At 46.0% G+C, this 14315-nt stretch overlaps 2 non-coding genes across 2 annotated transcripts; one reads left to right on the forward strand and one right to left on the reverse strand.

The window, feature by feature from the left end:
* Positions 1–582: 582 nt before the first annotated feature.
* TRNAE-UUC (transfer RNA glutamic acid (anticodon UUC)) lies at positions 583–654 on the reverse strand. Its single transcript has one exon. It is a non-coding gene; the product is annotated as a tRNA-Glu (tRNA).
* A 2985-nt stretch (positions 655–3639) lies between these two features.
* TRNAG-UCC (transfer RNA glycine (anticodon UCC)) lies at positions 3640–3711 on the forward strand. Its single transcript has one exon. It is a non-coding gene; the product is annotated as a tRNA-Gly (tRNA).
* The last annotated feature ends 10604 nt before the right edge of the window (positions 3712–14315 follow it).

The raw sequence follows: 14315 nt of genomic DNA on the forward strand, positions 1-14315 counted from the left end.
GGCCGGTTCACACTGGTTGTAAAAACGTATCAGTGGCTGTGGCTCCGGTTTTGGACCCAGATCAAAACCGTAGCCATGGATTCCAATGTTAAAAATAGTAGCAGTTTTCACACAATTCAAAAAACGGATCTGTGGGCGATCTGGGGGATCTGTTTTAAAAAACTGAACGGAAAGTCCGGACTTGTCGGATGGAACTTCACAGAGCCCGGATACATGGAGGAGTAGTGGCAGACAATGCAAAAATGGATCTCCCTCTACACAGTCACAGAAACAGAGAGAGATCTAGATTGCCTACTGCCTGCTCCTCCCCTCAAAGGAGGGGAAGCAGCCAGGAAGGGGAGCAGCGGGCACCTTGCTCCTTGCATTTCACCGCTGGCCGCTAGGGATGATCGGAAAGTGCAATTTCCATTCCGCCGGAATTGCAGAATTCTGCAGACGCAAAATTCCATAACTGCTACATACCGTCGGAATGTTTCCAAATTCCGCAGAATTAATCTCTCTCTCTCTCAGGAGGGGGAATGCCCTAACTGTTCATGGATCTTGTCTTCCAGGGATTTTTAGGCTGTCAAAAGCATGCTCACATGCATAGGCCAGGAATCGAACCCAGGTCAACTGCTTGAAAGGCAGCTATGCTCACCACTATACCACCAATGCTACATGCTGAAGCCAGCCTAGCGTGTACCATTGTGATATACTCAAGAGAAAAATGAGCCCACAACCCAAAGGTCGATGGATCGAAACCATCCTCTGCTAGGTGTACTTTGGTTTTTACACCTTGCTTTACCACATGGGCCAATCGGTGGCCATAGCCCCTTAAGAGATAGTGTCATTAGGGTCTCACTGTAACATAGATAGTAGTTTAACTAGTTCAACTAATGTTGTACCCTTCTTTTTAACCCTTGTAGGTTAACCCTTTAAGGTTAACTACAAACGTAAGCAGAGTGGTGCAGCAGAAGTGTGCTGGGCCCATAACCCAGAGGTCGATGCATTGAATCCATCCTCTGCTAGGCATGATTTCCTTGAGAGGAATTATAATAAAGAAGAGCTTGAAAAGATAAGGGATGAAGTGGGGGAAATGAATAGAGCCTAGCTGCTGGAACCAAGAGTAAAAGAATCTGCAGATTTTCCAGTTTGCATAAGTTTGCAATATACACAACAGGCAAGCAATGTGAGGAGAATAATAAATAAATATTGGCATGTCTTACAGAATGACAAAACTTTAACTGCCATACTGCCTGAGAAACCAAAAGTTATTTTTAAGAAAGCCCCGAATCTTAAAGGGAAGGTTCAGGGAGGGTGCCTAAAAATAAAAATCAATTTCCACTTACCTGGGGCTTCCTCCAGCCCGTGGCAGGCAGGAGGTGCCCTCGCCGCCGCTCGGCAGGCTCCCGGTGGTCTCCGGTGGCCGACCCGACCTGGCCAGGCCGGCTGCCAGGTCGGGCTGTTCTGCGCTCCAAGGCCCGGCACTTCTCTGTCACATGCCGGCGCGCTGACGTCATCAGGAGTCCGCCGGGCTGTACTGTGCAGGAACTACTGCGCCTGCGCAGTACAGCCCGGCGGACGTCCGATGACGTCAGCGCGCCGGCATGGGACGCAGAAGTGCCGGGCCTTGGAGCGCAGAAGAGCCCGACCTGGCAGCCGGCCTGGCCAGGTCGGGTCGGCCACCGGAGACCACCGGGAGCCTGCGGAGCGGCAGCGAGGGCACCTCTTGCCTGCCACGGACTGGAGGAAGCCCCAGGTAAGTGGAAATTGATTTTTATTTTTTAGGCACCCTCCCTGAACCTTCCCTTTAAGAGTATTATAGCCCTCACGATTCCTATTAAAAATGCCCCCCTGGGAAAAGATGGCAGGTTTAAAAGGTGCTCATTTTGTGTGCCATGCAGGAGTACTCAGAAAATATTACCAATCACTACTTTTAGATCAACAGTGACAGGAGAGACATATGAAATTAGAGGAAACATGAATTGCAATAGTAGAGGAGTAATATATGTTGTGGAATGTGGATGTTTGAAACAGTATTTGGGTAGAACAAAGCGAATGCTATGTGAAAGAATTTCTGAGCATACAAAAAATATGAGCAAAGGAAGTGACAAATATCCATTAAGCAAACACTGCAGGGAATGCAAAAGTGGACGTTTGAACTTGATCAAGTTTTATGCAATTGAACATGTGCCGCACAACTGGAGAGGTGAAGATTATATTAAAGAAATGTCTCGCAGAGAGTCTTATTGGATCTTTACATTAAATTCCCTTGCACCAAAGGGGTTAAACCAGGATATTGAACTTTTTGCTTTTAATTAATGTTAATTAATGCTGAATTGAATGGAGGAGGGAGGAGTCACCAGCCCCTAGCAGACAGCATAAGAACAGATCAGTATAGCCAATCACGATGCTCTGAGGAAGAGAGGCGAATCCTCTCGAAACATGTCAGCGTGATTAGATACAGTGTATGTGACGTCACGATACCATCACTTCTGGACTACGGGGCTGGTTACAGTGTCCGCTGAATATAACATCCAGATCCTGTCATAGAGTGAGAGCTGACGGCCGCAGCTGCTCATTCCCAGGAGTGCAAGTCCGACTCCTCCTTTAACGGACTGTTCAGCTATACTGGATATACCTACCAAGTAACAGGACTCATTAGAAGCTGCCAAAGTCTGATAAAAATCATTACCACTACTCATAACAGGAGTCGTGAGTATGCAGCCTTATTGCAATGCTGTGTTATGCTTTACATCACTAAGAGGATAATATATACCACTGGCATTGATCCGGAGAATATATTGTTTTATTGTGGAACTTTTTATTGGAATTTTTTATTGGATCCTTAATCTGCCACTGAAGTGTTTGCTCACATATTTTTGCATCCTCAAACTGCTGCTCTGAACCATCAGGCTAATTAGCAGGATCCTGCAGGACTTTTCAGTGTGAGAGGTGTGTAAGATCTCTGCATACCTGCAGATTTGTCTGGATGTGAGTGACAGTGTGGTTGTGATTTTAGTGGAGCTACTCGTGTGTGGTATGATTTTTATTGTTATTTAATTGATGGTATTAAATTGTTTTTGAGTGCGCAGGAGTAATACTGTGTTTTTTATGATTTCATTTTTGCACCTCGCTTTATCGCATGGGCAAAACGGTTTCCATAGCACTGTAAGAGAAAGTGTAATAAGGGGCCTGCCGTAACATAGATATTAGGGTAGCTAAGACTACTCCTGGGCCTTTCTTGTAGTTGAAGAGATGGGTGAACTGTGACACCACACTTAAAAAAAACCAAAAAAAACGCAAACAGAGAAGCTTCCCCATATTGGAGCATTGGATTTGGTAAAGTCTTAAGCCAATGTGTTGTAAGACACAAGTAAGCTTTAGGTTAGCAGGAAGGGTTGCATGGCCACCTAGCTTTTCATCCTTCCCACCCTTGCCCTGGAATCTTCCAGACTTCAAATTGCTGTCCTTTGCTGTGTGTGTTACACCAGCATCATCCAGGGGGGCACATGATCTTTCTAAAGTCTTGAATTTAAGCCTGTAAGCAGTATCACCATGTGTCCCACTGCTTTCATCTAGCAAATTAGGCAAATAAGCAAGCTCATTTTTCTCTTGGGTATATCGCAATGGTACATGCTAGGCTGGCTTCAGCATGTAGCGTTGGTGGTATAGTGGTGAGTATAGCTGCCTTCCAAGCAGTTGACCTGGGTTCGATTCCTGGCCAATGCATGTGAGCTTGCTTATGACAGCCTACAAATCCCTGGAAGACAAGATCCATGAACAGTTAGGGCATCCCCCCACGAGAGAGATTGATTGATTTTTCAGCCGGAACGGAGATCATCTCTACTCTCTAGGACTTGATGCCTTTGAACTGAATTTTCAGTTTAAAACCATCAACGGATACTGGCGGAATTTCACAGGCAATTTTGGTATTCTGCCGGATTGAAAAAGCAATTCCGCTCAGACCAAACGTAACAGAAAGACCAATTTCCGGCCGAAATTGCGGAAAATACAATTCCGCGGAAAGCGGTGACCATCCCCACTCGCCTCGTCACTTCCTGCAATGTTTCCTTGGGTACTTCAAGGAAGTGAGTGAGTTCCCCGCTCACCGCTCGCTGCTGGATTGATTTAAAAAGAAATGAGCTGGAGGTGGAGCGCGGAAGGGGGCTCCCAGGTGAGGGGGGTCCGACTCTATGTATAGAGTGCTTGTGGGGCTCAATGTAAAACTTGCATCGGGGCCCACAGCTCCTTAGCTACCCCACTGAGTACCTGCAACAGCAAGTGGTGATAGATGTTGAAGTGCCAAGTGTTGGCAACAGCAGGAAACAGTATAAGAGGTTGGAGAAGTTATGAGATTAAAGGACCACCTAGACAGGATGGGGAATATGAATGCCAAAGTGACTATGGGAGACAGGCTCCAACAGATCCCATGAACAACATCAGAGCTCTCTGTTCAGGAGCAGGGTTGCTCGGGTAGTACTTTTTAAAACCCGCCCGGATCCGGGTACCCAGATACCCGGATCCGAGTCGGATATCCGGATCCGACCTTGCGGATATCCGAGTGAATTCGGATATCCGACCAAAATACCCACGGGTACCTATTCGGGTATCCGGATAGAAAAAACTGAAGTGCCCTTTAAATAGCTTTAAAAAGGGGTTTTAGGGTACATGATGCATGTAGCATCATGTTTTTTTTAAAGGGAAACACTAATTTATTATTTGGTGGACATAAAATGAAAAAAAAAAAAGCTGTCAATTAACATCAGGACTAGGTTCCAGACAGCGGCCGTGCAGCCCACATTGTGTCCAAAGTCCAATCGCACAACTGTGACATGACAGTTTTCAGCCCAGACGCCTCCAAAAAATGACACCGCAGTTGTGTTTTGGGTTGAATATAGGTGGTGGTATCAGCAGCAGTGGCCTGTGGCACCGTGGCAGTGGGAGCCAGCGCCAGCTTGCTTCAGCCTCTTGAACTCCTCATGCTCAACAACATGTTTTTTGGCCAGATCGGTGATGAAGCTGGAGGTGCTATACTTGTAGGGGTCACAACCTCTGCTCATCTGTAGTTTGCACACATTGCATATGGCAAACTTGCTGTCCAATGAGGGCAGAGTGAAAAACCGCCAGATTGGGGAGGTGAAAATTCCCCTGCGGCCTGAGTGGGATGCTGCGGCTATTCTCCCTGTGGCGGTTGGGGGTTGTGTGGTGCGGCTGGTGGTAGCGGCAGAAGGATGTGGTGGGTCCTGCATTCCACAGCCACTGTCTGCAATGCTGATCCTCCTTGCCAAACCCACCGACGCATCCTCCTCCTCAGAGTCAAAGCTGACACCCCCATCCTGTGGATGGCAGTCACGGTCCTTCATCCCATCATCAACATCATACCCCCCCCCCCTCAAAACCCAGAACATCCTCCTCAAACTCCTTGCGGCTAACAGCCCCGAGTTCAATCGTGGCGCCTGGATTGAAAAGCTCGCTGACTGAGGGTAGGCTGCCCGCTGGGGTCGACACTGACACGGCAGACCTTCTGAGGGTGGCCATAATGTTGCTCCCTGTCCTCTTGCCCTTGCTGCCCCTCCCCGGCTGCAGGTGCCAGCAGACATAGTACACCTTATACGTGATGATGATGTCACCAGATGATGTGGGGTACTTTTACTTTGATGAAATCGGGGTTGGACTTTAAATCAAATCAGCACGGAGTGACAGACCGCAGAGTAGAGGACAGACAGTGCACACTATCTGTCTAACTGTCACACTGACAATGCTCAGCACAGCAGCACTGCAGTAATCTATAGTAAGCTAACACAGTACTACTCTCTCTAACAACTAACTGCAGTACTAACTAACTATATAATACAATAACACAGTAACCCTATTCCCTAACCTATACTGTCCTGCTGGCCTGCACAGCACACACAGACACAGACAGGACCTAACCTAACTGAGTGAATGAAATCAAACAATTACACTAGCTAGCTAAAAAAATAATAGAACAATAGTGTAGTGAAGGTGTTTAGCACTCAAAGCTTTAGGTTTATCGCTGTATACAGGCAGCACTTGCTAAGCCAACAGCACTGGAGCAAGTCTGTCAGTGACCAGCCAGCCACACAAGCAAGGACGATCTGTCTCATCATGCCAGCCCACCTTATTACACAGGGGGGCTGGCCAGAGTTCCCTTCTGTGATTGGGTGCCAGGGCTTAGGCTGGGAGGCCTCTGATTGGCTCAATGAGATCAGGTGGGGCTGGCCAGAGTTCCCCTCTGTGATTGGTTGCTAGGGTTTCTGCTGGGAGCCCTCTAATTGGCTGGGAGCCCTCTGATTGGCTCAATGCCATCATCTCCCTTGTTACAGTACCCGGATCCGGATATCCTTCGGATATCCGCGGGCATCTGGATTATGCGGCCAGATACCCGCATAGAGTTATCCGGATCCAGCCCCAGGTATCCGGAATTCGGATCCGACCGGATAGCGGAAAAATGGTCGGATATCCGGGTTTACCCGGGTACCCGGATCCGGATAAGCATCCCTGTTCAGGAGCCTGAGGCTGAAGAGCCACCCCATCAATGACTTTTACCATCGATAGGGGTGAGAAGGAAATTAGGATACGCACACTGAAAGGATTCAAATCGTGTCCTCAGAGAACAACAATTGTGCAAATACAGTATATAAAGATCAGATTTACTTTTAGACAAAAAGGAAAGACCACTCAATACTGCCTAAAAGTGGGACAATCCATTCATAAAAGATAAAAAAGAATAAAGCAGTACAAAATATCTGTAATAATAAATGCAAAGTAGCAATCAAATATTTGAGAACCGAAAATAGAAGACTAATCATACTTGGGAAGCACAAAATGTGAGTTGAGACACAAGAAAACATACCAAGAATAAAGAAACAAAACAATAGAAGATAAGACAAAAAGTACACTGCAATCTGCTGAGATGATGGTGGCAGCTGTCACATCTTCCTGTGTTCCACTGTTCAAGTATTCTCACATCTTAAGAATATTACGGAAAGTTATTCCAATCTTTCTCAACAGCAGCACTTTGAAATAGCTTCATTCAGCAAAATAAACACATTTGAATGTGTTTGATGGGATTTTCATCATTGTCTCTATAGGCAGTCTGCAAGATGCCTTAAGTTCAATAGTCCAGTCATTTGAACTGAGCAAATAAGTCATCTACAGGTCCCCTATGACATATAAATAGTGACATAAAAATGGAGGTGTCACCATAACAACATTTCATCTTTTTTGTGCTTTGGAAAATCACATTTAGGTGCTTAGCCCTTGCTCGGGAAATTACAAAGTGACTGTAAAGATCCAACACAGACAACTGAGGGACAGAAGATCTGGAAGGGGTTAGGAGTGACTGCCTATATCTGAATTGTTGATGCTTACCTCGGGCAGATTTCATCTAATATGTGTGGGTGGCTTTAGAATTATCATACCAGTTTCTACAGCATGGAAGCGGCTCAGGATTATAAATTGTCTCTCAAATTAGCCAAATTTAGGAACAAGTATCCTAGGAGCCAGCTTACCTGGAGGTTGCCCTAGGCCTTTGGGGGATACAGCTGCAGGTGGTGAAGCATTCCACCTCTACCACTTGGGGCACCAACAGCAGTCACATCTTAAAATAAGCTAGCTCTCAAGGGCCCATATGCAATTAACCTTTTCTCCTGAGTTTTCTCCTTGGTGATATTTTTAAACTTGTCAATAAAATGCATTTTAAGCCACCAGAAAGCAAGAAAATGCTTAAAATAATTTTGATAGTACTTTTTAATCTACTTTTTGGCCATTTTTTAGTTGGATAGTGCTGGAAAGTTACTTTAAATCAAAGATGAAAAATTATCTCCTAGATGAAAACTCAGGTGAAAAAGTGAATTGCATATGGGCCAAGATGTTTTATATAAGAGATAACGAGGTTTGTTTTCAGTTACTGCCATGTTTTTGATGGAGTGCACTTATACAGTGTGTGCTTTTAATTGACTGATAAGCCAGTCCCTGCAGCCCTACCTAAGTCAGGTGCTGCTTGGTTGTAGGGTGCTTACCATTTCATTGTCAATTCATAAAATCTAAAAGAAACTAATTTCAAACCGCCTTGAACCCAGCGGATGCAGTGGATGCACACAACTAGAGATGGCCCAAACCTCAGATTTTTGGTTTGCGAACTTCCGCAAAAGTCCAGTTCGCACGAACTTTGAAAACTATACACACTTATGCTGGCCAGAAAAGTGATGGAAAAGATGTTTCAAGGGGTCTAACACCTGGAGGGGGGCATGGCGGAGTGGGATAGATGCCAAAAGTCCCGGGGGGAAATCTGAATTTGACGCAAAGCAGCGTTTTAAGGGCAGAAATCACATTGAATGCTAAATTGCAGGCCTAAAGTGCTTTCAAACATCTTGCATGTGTATACATCAATCAGGGAGTGTAATTAGAGTACTGCTTCACACTGACACACCAAACTCACTGTGTAACGCACCGCAAACAGCTGTTTGTGTAGTGACGGCCGTGCTGGACTGGTGCGCACCATGGCCAGAGTGCAGGCCGTGGCGGTTTTCAAGCCCAGTGCTTTAAAACATCTTGCATGTGTATATACTGTATCAACCGTGGCGGTTTTCAAGACCATATGGTCACCGGGCTGTGGTAGCTCAATGATAGAACAACAGTGAATGTCAGGTAGTATGCAGTGATGGGTATTATAATGTGCACCTGTCACACACAGACAGGTACCGAACAGGCACAGTGACACTGCGTGCGCTCACGTAGGTAGGTGGGTGCACTGAAGTGAACAACAGGTAGTAGGTATATGCAGTGATGGGTATTACAATGTGCACCTGTCACACACACAGGTAGTCACTGAATGTGCTGGGCCTGGCAGTGGCACACACAGTAGGAATTACCAAGGCTGTCTATGCAACACAAGTGTCAGTGGGACACACACACACACAAAAAATAGATCACAAGAACAAGATTAGCTCTCAAAAGAGCTGTTGAGGGGTGCTTTTTTCAGAAATAAGAGTCAGCAAGGAGCAAGCTAACACGCCTACAAGAGCCTAACTAAGATTTCCCTATGAGAGTCTGCAGCAGCTATCCCTTCTCTAATTACTGTAGGCACACGAGTGAGTCCAATGCCTGACTCTGCCTGCCTTTTATAAGGGGGGTAGGGGATCCAGGAGGGAGTGTAGCCTAATTGTTTACAATGTGCCTGCTGACTGTCATGTAGAGGATCAAAGTTGACCCTCATGATGCACTATGGGGGCGAACCGAACTTCTGAAAAAGTTTGCGGTTCTACGCAATCGCGAACCACGGAAGTTCTCCAGGAGCCGTTCTCCGGCGAACGGTTCGGGCCATCTCTACACACAACACTGCCAGCAAAACAGAGCATTGTTGGCTCTGCACATCTACAGGCATGGGTGAGCCCTGATGGTGCACAGTTTAATTTCAGTACCATACTAAAAGTGGATGTTTGAGTTTGAGCTTGAGCACCTATGTAAACAGTGAGCCAATGCATATCTACACATAGCCATTTTGACAAAACAAATGTAGCACCATATAATGTGCTGTTATTATGTTATATACTACTGACTTTGGAGGGCATAAGACAGCAGAGAATTCTGAAAGAGAAAGGGAGAGAGCAGAGGCTTCTGGGAGCTGGGGAGTGGCTGGTGTGGAAATGATTTTCAGGCCTAAATCCATCAGACTGGCCTACATGTTGATTGCTGAGTGTGAAGAAGGGATCCTGTGACACAGATTTCTGCACACTGAGTGGTGGTGGAGGAATACAGTTGCCAGATCAGAACTGGGAGAACCTGTGAGGTTGGTAGAGTCTGGATTGTACAAGCCGTGACGACTTCAGAAGGACTACCGTATTTTTCGGACTATAAGACGCACCCAGGTTTAGAGGACAAAAACCAGGAAAAAAATATTTTTTAAACCTGATGCATCTATAGTGCAGGGGCATCTTGTAGACATTTTTTCCCCAAGCTGTCTCTGTCTAAGCTTCACTGCCCAGCTACACTAACCCTTGCTGCGACCACTATCTAGACTAAGTAGCCTACACTAACCCCTGATGCCTCGCCAGTAACATTGAGCTACACCACAATATACTAACCCCTGATGCCCCCACCAGTTACTACACTGCACTAACCCTTACTTACCCCACCAGTAACACTAACTAAACATTACAGGGTGATTATCTCACCTATCCAGATGTCCAGGCACCTATCCAGAAGCAGCGCAATCCATGCATCTCCCCCCTGGTACTTGGGCAGCATCAGCATGATCCAGGCATCTCCCCCCAGTGCTTGGGGCAGCAGGGCAGCATCAGCACTATCCAGGCATCTCTTCCTGGTACGTGGGGTGTTCAGGACCATAGGCTTACACTCCCCTAGTGACCAGGCTATTTTTTGCAATTCAGGCCACTGCAGCTTTAAGGACTCGCTGCAGAGCCATAAGCACACAAGTGATTCCACCCCCCCCCCCCCCAACTTTTCTACCCACCAACAGAGCTTTCTGTTGGTGGGTTCTGATCACTGCTGTCCTGTTTGTTTATTTTTTTTTATTATTTGTTTCTTTTTAATAAATTTGTCTATTTTATTTTTATTTTTTTCCCAGTCCTCCCTCCACCCGCCAGCCAATGACAGCGGTCGGCTGTCATAGACATCAGCTTATGAGAGCCGATCGCTCTTGTGCTTCTCCGGGGGACAGCCAAGTGACACGGCTCTTCCCAGTACAGCGCTGCCGTAAATTGCAGCGCTGTACAATGTAAATAGATAGTGGTTTCGCCGTATAACAGTCTCCCAGCGGCGATCGCTGCTGCGAGACTGATGACGGAGTGAAAGTCCGTCACTCAATCGGGATTCCCTGAAATCTCCGCCCCCAGGGCTTTAATCTAATTGGTGTTAGGCAGTCCTGGGGAAGCCGCCGCGTTCACGCCAATTGGCGTGGGGCAGTCTGCAACAGTTAATACAAGGTACTTTTACATATTACTGCGTGTTTTATTGTTCTGCTTCTTGTGTTTCCCACATGCTAGTTATTAATTGGACTAAGTGATCTGCCATTCTTCTGCTGTATGGAATAGCACTCTGAATTTCCATGGACACATCATTGTTTGGTTTGACAGTTTCAAAACCTAACAGTTGATATTCATGGAGAATTTCACGAGGAATCAAAACAGCAATGCTAACAATGACTTCATGAGCAAGAAGTAATTTTGCAATTTTTTTTAAAAATAAACTTTTTCCTTTATGCTAGCATCCGAAAATATCCAGTGCAGTTATTAAGGGCTAATTCACTCTCCATGCATTGTGCTGCAGTGCAAGTCTGCTATTTGCAAATACATCATGCATTGTATAGAAAGCAATGTCTAATGTTCCCTCATGTAATGCATTATTGATTGCACTACACTTTTTGTGTAGTGCACAATTCTGCTATATTAAAGAGAATCTGTACTCTAATATTCTTACAATAAAAAGCATACCATTCTATTCATTATTTTCTCCTGTGCCCCTCTGTGCTGTTTCTGCCACTCTCTGCTGCAATCCTGGCTTGTATTTAACAGTTTTACGCAGTGTTTACAAACAAACTAACCAGCTTCTAATAGGCTCAGCTAAGCATAGTGTGTGAGTCATTCAGAGTGTGCAGGGGGCCTGCAGAGGGTGTGTATCGCTTCTACCAATCACAAGCAGCCCTGCACATTCCACACAATCAAGCCTTTTAGCCCGACAAACAGGACAGAGGAAAGATACATTGATTTATTACAGAGACAGTGCAGTTAGGAAAGACTGCAGTACGCCAGAGCAGATTAGAACAGGCATAGGAACTTATAGGATAGAAGAACTAAGGCTGAAAAATTTGTTACAGAGTCTCTTTAAGGTCTCTTTTGTATGGAACTGAATTGCATGCTTTAATCTGTTGCTAATACTCTGGAGTATAGACAGCCTAGACATTCATGAGTAATCGGATGCACGTATTTGAGAGTAATTGTGGCTTCTCAGACTGGGCCTTTGCAAAAAAAAACAACAAAAAAACAACAACAAAATAAACAAAAAGAAAAATAATGGTAAAAGGAAACACTGGATCAAAGAACATATGAGACAGTCAGATATCACAAAGCATACAGTTCAAAGCTAGCATGTCAGAGACATTTAGGAGAACATCAAATCTCTGTCTTTTACAAACCTGGTAACACACTGAGACAGAAACATCCCGTGGATCCAAACAGAAGCAGGGTGGATTACCATTTGCAGTCCCAAGTATTTAGGATTGTAATGTATTATTTGGTGGCCAAGCAAAGCCCAAGCTAAGTGAAGGGCTCAACAAAGGTAGAGTAACTATGGATCATGACTAGTGCACTTCAGGGGCGGAACTACCGCACCTGCAAGGCTGGCAAGTGCAGGAGGGCCCGGAGAGGAAGAAGCCTGAGAGGGGGCGCGCGGCTCTGGAGCCCACTGCCCGCCCATATGCAGCAAGGAGCGGGCAGACGCGATAAAAAATATTTTCCGCAGGCTGTTGCTTTTTGTGCGGCAGAGGGCACTAGGACCTGGGGGCATACTTTCTTACTATGTCCTGCTGTCACACTGCTGTGAGTTGTGAGAAAGTGTGGTGTCTGTGTGTGTCAGGGTGCAGTGTGTATGTGAGTGTGTCTGTGTATGTGAGTGAGTGTATCTGCGTGTATGTGAGTGTGTTTGTGTGTGTCAGGGTGCTGTGTCTATGTGAGTGCGTCTGTGAGTGTGTCTGTGTGTATGTCTGTGTGTGTGTGTCAGGGTGCTGTGTGAGTGTGTCTGTGTGTATGTGAGTGTGTCTGTGTGTGTCAGGGTGCTGTGTCTATGTGAGTGTGTCTGTGTGTATGTGAGTGTGTCTGTGTGTGTCAGGGTGCAGTGTGTATGTGAGTGTGTCTGTGTATGTGAGTGTGTATGTGAGTGAGTGTATCTGTGTGTATGTGAGTGTGTCTGTGTGTGTCAGGGTTCTGTGTCTATGTGAGTGCGTCTGTGAGTGTGTCTGTGTGTATGTCTGTGTGTGTGTGTCAGGGTGCTGTGTGTATGTGAGTGTGTATGTGAGTGTGTCTGTGTGTATGTGAGTGTGTCTGTGTGTGTCAGGGTGCTGTGTGTATGTGAGTGTGTCTGTGTGTGTGTTTGTGTGTGTCAGGGTGCTGTGTGTATGTGAGTGTGCCTGTGTATGTGAGTGTGTATGTAAATGAGTGTATCTGTGTGTATGTGAGTGTGTCTGTGTGTGTCAGGGTGCTGTGTCTATGTGAGGGTGTCTGTGAGTGTGTCTGTGTGTGTGTGTGTCAGGGTGCTGTGTGTATGTGAGTGTGTATGTGAGTGTGTCTGTGTGTATGTGAGTGTGTCTGTGTGTGTCAGGGTGCTGTGTCTATGTGAGTGTGTCTGTGAGTGTGTCTGTGTGTATGTGAGTGTGTTTGTGTGTGTCAGGGTGCTGTGTGTATGTGAGTGTGTCTGTGTATGTAAGTGTGTATGTGAGTGAGTGTATCTGTGTGTATGTGAGTGTGTCTGTGTGTGTCAAAGTGCTGTGTCTATGTGAGGGTGTCTGTGAGTGTGTCTGTGTGTGTGTGTCAGGGTGCTGTGTGTATGTGAGTGTGTATGTGAGTGTGTCTGTGTGTATGTGAGTGTGTTTGTGTGTGTCAGGGTGCTGTGTGTATGTGAGTGTGTCTGTGTATGTGAGTGTGTATGTGAGTGAGTGTATCTGTGTGTATGTGAGTGTGTCTGTGCGTGTCAAAGTGCTGTGTCTATGTGAGTGTGTCTGTGAGTGTGTCTGTGTGTGTGTGTCAGAGTGATGTGTCTATGTGAGTGTGTCTGTGTGTATGTGAGTGTTTTTGTGTGTGTCAGGGTGCTGTGTGTCTGTGTGTCTGTGAGTGTGTCTGTGTGTGTCAGGGTACTGCGTCTATGTGAGTGTGTATGTGTGTATGCGAGTGTGTCTGTGTGTATGTGAGTGTCTCTCTGTATGTATGTGAGTGTGTCTGTGTGTGTCACTGTGCTGTGTGTATGTGAGTGTGTCTGTGTATGTGAGTGTGTATGTGAGTGTATCTGTGTGTATGTGAGTGTGTCTGTGTGTATGTGAGTGTGTCTGTGTGTGTCAGGGTACTGCGTCTATGTGAGTGTGTCTGTGTATGTGAGTGTGTCTGTGTGTGTCAGGGTGCTGTGTCTATGTGAGTGTGTCTGTGTGTATGTGAGTGTGTTTGTGTGTGTCAGGGTGCTGTGTGTATGTGAGTGTGTCTGTGTATGTGAGTGTGTATGTGAGTGAGTGTATCTGTGTGTATGTGAGTGTGTCTGTGTGTGTCAAAGTGCTGTGTCTATGTGAGGGTGTCTGTGAGTGTGTC

The sequence above is a fragment of the Hyperolius riggenbachi genome, chromosome 6 (assembly GCF_040937935.1).
Source record: "Hyperolius riggenbachi isolate aHypRig1 chromosome 6, aHypRig1.pri, whole genome shotgun sequence".
NCBI classification, from domain to species: domain Eukaryota; kingdom Metazoa; phylum Chordata; class Amphibia; order Anura; family Hyperoliidae; genus Hyperolius; species Hyperolius riggenbachi.